The following is a 7,500-nucleotide window of genomic DNA, read 5'->3' on the forward strand; positions in this document are numbered from 1 at the left end:
CATTCCCGCTGTCCCTATACATGAGCTGCGAGCTGTACCACGTACAAGCTACAGACGCGATCGCATTGCTCACTGTACGGATTCCCATGCCGAGCGATCAGCTAGGAAGCGCCCCATCCACGTCGGTACCCTTGGGCGTTGCACTCGCAGTCGCAAAAAACGTTGGGCAAATATATTTCTCCGATGCTGAGCGATCAGCTAGAAGCGCCCCATCCATGTCGGTACTCGTACGCGTCGCACTCGCAGTCGCAAAAAACGCTGGGCAAATATATTTCTCGAAGAGTAATGACAGTCCGAGCCTCCTGCGTGGGAAGAGTCTTTCTAGGCCCTGACCCACGGGAAGCGTGTAGCTTCCCCCATCCCGGACATTTCACGTCGTCACACTACCGGTATTGACTAATAGACTGATTGCTGATAATCATTAGCCACACACTGGGGGAAACGGCCGACAGGGGCGGCAACATAGTGGAGCCGCAGTGTCACTAATGTACAGAGATAGAACAGTTTCGACTGGAACCAGAGTAACCGTATACACGCACTGATTAGTAATAGATGCAGAGCCATCAGAATACAGATAATATATACAACCGTCCCTATACATGCTGAAAGACTCTGCACACAATGAGAACCACACGTCAGCCAGACACTATCACACACTACTCTCTGCCTCTAACAGGCACACACACAATATCTAACCACCAGCATGGAAGAACATCCGGTGCATCCTCTCCGCCACATTACACAATCCACACTATCATAACCAGACCCGGGAGGTCCACCCAGAAAACAGAATATCCCACCCTTCCGACATCCGCCATTGCTCAGCTAAGCCACGTAACACCCACACATGTCCTACACAGGGGTGCACCCAACATCACAATACTGCCTCCTGTCACAGTACACAAACAATGGCAGGAATGAAAGACACAGATCTGCCACAACCTTGGAATCGGAGCGCCGCCTGTCATGAGCCACAAGTGCATCCTGACGTGACAAATCGGATGATCCCGCAGGCATGCACTTACGATAATCACTATCAACGAACCTGCCGCCCCCTCCCCCCCCAAAATACACCTTTCCCTACAACGTGTACCTTAACCTAAGCTATATTGTACCTTAACCTAAGCGATATTGTACCTTAACCTAAGGTATATCGTACCTTAACCTAACCTACATTGCGCCTTCACCTAACCTACGTTGTACCTAACCTAACCTACGTTGTACCCTTAACCTAACCTACGTTGTACCTTAACCTAACCTACGTTGTACCTTAACCTAACCTACGTTGTACCTTAACCTAACCTACGTTGTACCTTAACCTAACCTACGTTGTACCTTACCTAACCTACGTTGTACCTTAACCTAACCTACGTTGTACCTTAACCTAACCTACGTTGTGCCTTAACCTAACCTACGTTGTGCCTTAACCTAACCTACGTTGTGCCTTAACCTAACCTACGTTGTGCCTTAACCTAACCTATGTTGTGCCTTAACCTAACCTATGTTGGCCTTAACCTAACTATGTTGTGGCTTAACCTAACCTATGTTGTGCCTTAACCTAACCTATGTTGTGCCTTAACCTAACCTATGTTGTGCCTTAACCTAACCTATGTTGTGCTTAACCTAACCTATGTTGTGCCTTAACCTAACCTATGTTTGTGCCTTAACCTAACCTATGTTGTGCCTTAACCTAACCTATGTTGTGCCTTAACCTAACCTACGTTGTGCCTTAACCTAACCTACGTTGTGCCTTAACCTAACCTACGTTGTGCCTTAACCTAACCTACGTTGTGCCTTAACCTAACCTACGTTGTGCCTTAACCTAACCTACGTTGTGCCTTAACCTAACCTACGTTGTGCCTTAACCTAACCTACGTTGTGCCTTAACCTAACCTACGTTGTGCCTTAACCTAACCTACGTTGTGCCTTAACCTAACCTACGTTGTGCCTTAACCCTAACCTACGGTTACTGTTGTGCCTTAACCTAACCTACGTTGTGCCTTAACCTAACCTACGTTGTGCCTTAACCTAACCTACGTTGTGCTTAACCTAACCTACGTTGTGCCTTAACCTAACCTACGTTGTGCCTTAACCTAACCTACGTTGTGCCTTAACCTAACCTACGTTGTGCCTTAACCTAACCTACGTTGTGCCTTAACCTAACCTACGTTGTGCCTTAACCTAACCTACGTTGTGCCTTAACCTAACCTACGTTGTGCCTTAACCTAACCTACGTTGTGCCTTAACCTAACCTACGTTGTGCCTTAACCTAACCTACGTTGTGCCTTAACCTAACCTACGTTGTGCTTAACCTAACCTACGTTGTGCCTTAACCTAACCTACGTTGTGCCTTAACCTAACCTACGTTGTGCCTTAACCTAACCTACGTTGTGCCTTAACCTAACCTACGTTGTGCCTTAACCTAACCTATGTTGTGCCTTAACCTAACCTATGTTGTGCCTTAACCTAACCTATGTTGTGCCTTAACCTAACCTATGTTGTGCCTTAACCTAACCTATGTTGTGCCTTAACCTAACCTATGTTGTGCCTTAACCTAACCTATGTTGTGCCTTAACCTAACCTACGTTGTGCCTTAACCTAACCTAACGTTGTGCCTTAACCTAACCTACGTTGTGCCTTAACCTAACCTACGTTGTGCCTTAACCTAACCTACGTTGTGCCTTAACCTAACCTACGTTGTGCCTTAACCTAACCTACGTTGTGCCTGTAACCTAACCTACGTTGTGCCTTAACCTAACCTACGTTGTGCCTTAACCTAACCTACGTTGTGCTTAACCTAACCTACGTTGTGCCTTAACCTAACCTACGTTGTGCCTTAACCTAACCTACGTTGTGCCTTAACCTAACCTACGTTGTGCTTAACCTAACCTACGTTGTGCCTTAACCTAACCTACGTTGTGCCTTAACCTAACCTACGTTGTGCCTTAACCTAACCTACGTTGTGCCTTAACCTAACTACGTGTGCCTTAACCTAACCTACGTTGTGCCTTAACCTAACCTACGTTGTGCCTTAACCTAACCTACGTTGTGCCTTAACCTAACCTACGTTGTGCCTTAACCTAACCTACGTTGTGCCTTAACCTAACCTACGTTGTGCCTTAACCTAACCTACGTTGTGCCTTAACCTAACCTACGTTGTGCCTTACCTAACCTACGTTGTGCCTTAACCTAACCTACGTTGTGCCTTAACCTAACCTACGTTGTGCCTAAACCTAACCTACGTTGTGCCTTAACCTAACCTACGTTGTGCCTTAACCTAACCTACGTTGTGCCTTAACCTAACCTACGTTGTGCCTTAACCTAACCTACGTTGTGCCTTAACCTAACCTACGTTGTGCCTTAACCTAACCTACGTTGTGCCTTAACCTAACCTACGTTGTGCCTTAACCTAACCTACGTTGTGCCTTAACCTAACCTACGTTGTGCCTTAACCTAACCTACGTTGTGCCTTAACCTAACCTACGTTGTGCCTTAACCTAACCTACGTTGTGCCTTAACCTAACCTACGTTGTGCCTTAACCTAACCTACGTTGTGCCTTAACCTAACCTACGTTGTGCCTTAACCTAACCTACGTTGTGCCTTAACCTAACCTACGTTGTGCCTTAACCTAACCTACGTTGTGCCTTAACCTAACCTACGTTGTGCCTTAACCTAACCTACGTTGTGCCTTAACCTAACCTACGTTGTGCCTTAACCTAACCTACGTTGTGCCTTAACCTAACCTACGTTGTGCCTTAACCTAACCTACGTTGTGCCTTAACCTAACCTATGTTGTGCCTTAACCTAACCTATGTTGTGCCTTAACCTAACCTATGTTGTGCCTTAACCTAACCTATGTTGTGCCTTAACCTAACCTATGTTGTGCCTTAACCTAACCTATGTTGTGCCTTAACCTAACCTATGTTGTGCCTTAACCTAACCTATGTTGTGCCTTAACCTAACCTATGTTGTGCCTTAACCTAACCCATATTGTACCTTAACCTAACCCATATTGTACCTTAACCTAACCCATATTGTACCTTAACCTAACCCATATTGTACCTTAACGTAACCTAATTTGTGCCTTAACGTAACCTAATTTGTGCCTTAACGTAACCTAATTTGTGCCTTAACGTAACCTAATTTGTGCCTTAACGTAACCTAATTTGTGCCTTAACGTAACCTAATTTGTGCCTTAACGTAACCTAATTTGTGCCTTAACGTAACCTAATTTGTGCCTTAACGTAACCTAATTTGTGCCTTAACGTAACCTAATTTGTGCCTTAACGTAACCTAATTTGTGCCTTAACGTAACCTAATTTGTGCCTTAACGTAACCTAATTTGTGCCTTAACGTAACCTAATTTGTGCCTTAACGTAACCTAATTTGTGCCTTAACGTAACCTAATTTGTGCCTTAACGTAACCTAATTTGTGCCTTAACGTAACCTAATTTGTGCCTTAACGTAACCTAATTTGTGCCTTAACGTAACCTAATTTGTGCCTTAACGTAACCTAATTTGTGCCTTAACGTAACCTAATTTGTGCCTTAACGTAACCTAATTTGTGCCTTAACGTAACCTAATTTGTGCCTTAACGTAACCTAATTTGTGCCTTAACGTAACCTAATTTGTGCCTTAACGTAACCTAATTTGTGCCTTAACGTAACCTATGTTGTGCCTTAACGTAACCCATGTTGTGCCTTAACGTAACCCAATTTGTGCCTTAACGTAACCCATGTTGTGCCTTAACCTAACCTATATTGTGCCTCAACCTAACCTATATTGCGCCTTAACCTGACGCACGTTGTCGCTGAACCTGCTCTGTAATTGTTATGCAACTCGTTAAATTAGTGTAGTGTTGCCTAACCGCAACCCTCGCAATATAGTTCGCTATTCGCACTGCCCGGTCCCCTGTGTATCGCGTCATGTTAAACACCTTGCAGGTGTTGCTGACTTTCCACATGCTCCTGCTATACACTGTAATGTGGATAGCAGCAGGACGTACATGCCCCCCCCCCTTCCCCCCTGCCTTCGCAAGCTGGTCGTTGAGAAGTTTGCATGTTCAATGCCCTTCGCATGCCGACGTACTCAGCCTACGTTGTGGTACGGCCTGTCACCTGTCCGCCGATGTACGCAAAACCCACAAACTGTACTGCACATTGGTCCGTATGTACTGAATGATACATCGTGGCACATGTGTGACCGTACGACGACTGCGCCTAGCAACGGCAGACCATACAGTCCAAATATTGTGCACGCAGCTACGTGTCGTCTCCCTATAAGAGCTGGATTGCAGTGTGGTACGCCATTCAGACGTGTGGGAGGAACGGACGCCCTGGATGGCGATCAGCATGAGCAGTCTGTTGATGTAGTGGAGCGTGTATTCGGACGTAGTCGTCTCTTCTCACACACCGTGATAGCATGTTGCACCGCGTTCCACATCTGCGACATCCTGCAGAGGCCGGCTGACAGTCGTTCGCGCAATGGACACCGCATACGTACGGGGGCTACCTTCCACGTGTTCTCGAGGCGTGCACATGTTGTTGCGTCTATGTGGGCAGACGTAGTGTGTTGTGACACCTGACACAGGCATGCAATACTCGTTGCAAATGGCGATGGACGTCTACGTTTGCTGGTGACGTTACGCAAATGAACAACAGGTAACCCGTTGTGGTGCGGTTGTTCTCGCTAGAGGTGAATCAGTGTTGGCGACGATCGGTCGAGCTATTAACCGGTTGTTTCAGGGATACCCACCATGCCCACGAACGTGAAAGGGGACCCACCATGCCCACGAACGCGAAAGGGGATCTGGGTGTGAGGCGATACGCGGCGGTGGCTGGGTGGGACCGTCCCCGGCCGGTGAGGGGGGGCCGCCCGGCGTGCTGGCAGCGCGGTGCGTGGGCGCACGCGCTACAGCCGGCTGGTGGGGGCGGCCAGTGGCAGGCGCGCCGGCCGACGGACGCGGCAGGCGGCGCAGCTGCGCGCCGGCGCCCCCTGCTCGCGGCGCCTTGCGGCCAAAGTAGGTCCTCGCGGGCCCGGTGCGAAGCGCGGTGGCCATCTGCAGTGTGCTGGTCCGATTGAGGACTGTGTGCGCTGAGGATGCGCCGCCGCCCGGCGCTCGGCGCCGCGACGCCGTCTGCTGCTCGGTCGCCCCAGCGGTTCTCGCAGGTGGTTTGTATCGCAGCTGTGCGGACGTGTTGGCGCGTGCGCTGTGCTGGGAGAGTTCGCTTCGGCACCCAAGTGGGGCTTTTGTCCTTCTGTGGCGCTGGCGTTGGAGCTGCCGGTCACCGTAGGTGGCGCGTGTTGTCTCCCGCCGGCAATGCCACGACAGCACGCTCCCGGGCCTCTGTCGGCAGCGGCAAGCTCAGTTGGGAGCACGGGTGGTCGCACCTAAAGCGTCTACTCGCCTAACTCCGGGCGATTGCGCCTCTCTCGAACCCGACCAAGTACTTAGGACGGCGCTGCGCGCCGCCGGGACCTGAGAGGGTTTCGAGGTGTGTTGTGCAGGGGAGCTCAGCCTCCTCCTGTTTGCAGAATAATTGAGCGGACGCTTGCGTGTTCGCGCGGGCCCCCGGGACACACTCCCGGGCGGCCGGCTGCTCAGCTCTAGTTGACGCAGCTCCCTGGTTGATCCTGCCAGTAGTCATATGCTTGTCTCAAAGATTAAGCCATGCATGTCTCAGTACAAGCCGCATTAAGGTGAAACCGCGAATGGCTCATTAAATCAGTTATGGTTCCTTAGATCGTACCCACGTTACTTGGATAACTGTGGTAATTCTAGAGCTAATACATGCAAACAGAGTCCCGACCAGAGATGGAAGGGACGCTTTTATTAGATCAAAACCAATCGGTCGGCTCGTCCGGTCCGTTTGCCTTGGTGACTCTGAATAACTTTGGGCTGATCGCACGGTCCTCGTACCGGCGACGCATCTTTCAAATGTCTGCCTTATCAACTGTCGATGGTAGGTTCTGCGCCTACCATGGTTGTAACGGGTAACGGGGAATCAGGGTTCGATTCCGGAGAGGGAGCCTGAGAAACGGCTACCACATCCAAGGAAGGCAGCAGGCGCGCAAATTACCCACTCCCGGCACGGGGAGGTAGTGACGAAAAATAACGATACGGGACTCATCCGAGGCCCCGTAATCGGAATGAGTACACTTTAAATCCTTTAACGAGTATCTATTGGAGGGCAAGTCTGGTGCCAGCAGCCGCGGTAATTCCAGCTCCAATAGCGTATATTAAAGTTGTTGCGGTTAAAAAGCTCGTAGTTGGATTTGTGTCCCACGCTGTTGGTTCACCGCCCGTCGGTGTTTAACTGGCATGTATCGTGGGACGTCCTGCCGGTGGGGCGAGCCGAAGGCGTGCGACCGCCTCGTGCGTGCTCGTGCGTCCCGAGGCGGACCCCGTTGAAATCCTACCAGGGTGCTCTTTATTGAGTGTCTCGGTGGGCCGGCACGTTTACTTTGAACAAATTAGAGTGCTTAAAGCAGGCAAGCCC

At 49.5% G+C, this 7,500-nt stretch overlaps 1 non-coding gene across 1 annotated transcript in view; it reads left to right on the top strand.

Moving 5' to 3' along the window:
• Positions 1 to 6,621: 6,621 nt before the first annotated feature.
• LOC126443902 (small subunit ribosomal RNA) overlaps positions 6,622 to 7,500 on the top strand; it is a 1,909-nt gene continuing 1,030 nt past the window's right edge. Inside the window, exon 1 of the ribosomal RNA XR_007582268.1 lies at positions 6,622 to 7,500. This exon is cut by the window's right edge and continues 1,030 nt beyond it. This is a non-coding gene — a ribosomal RNA (small subunit ribosomal RNA).

This window comes from Schistocerca serialis, unplaced genomic scaffold (assembly GCF_023864345.2).
Source record: "Schistocerca serialis cubense isolate TAMUIC-IGC-003099 unplaced genomic scaffold, iqSchSeri2.2 HiC_scaffold_205, whole genome shotgun sequence".
In the NCBI taxonomy this organism is placed as follows: Eukaryota; Metazoa; Arthropoda; class Insecta; order Orthoptera; family Acrididae; genus Schistocerca; species Schistocerca serialis.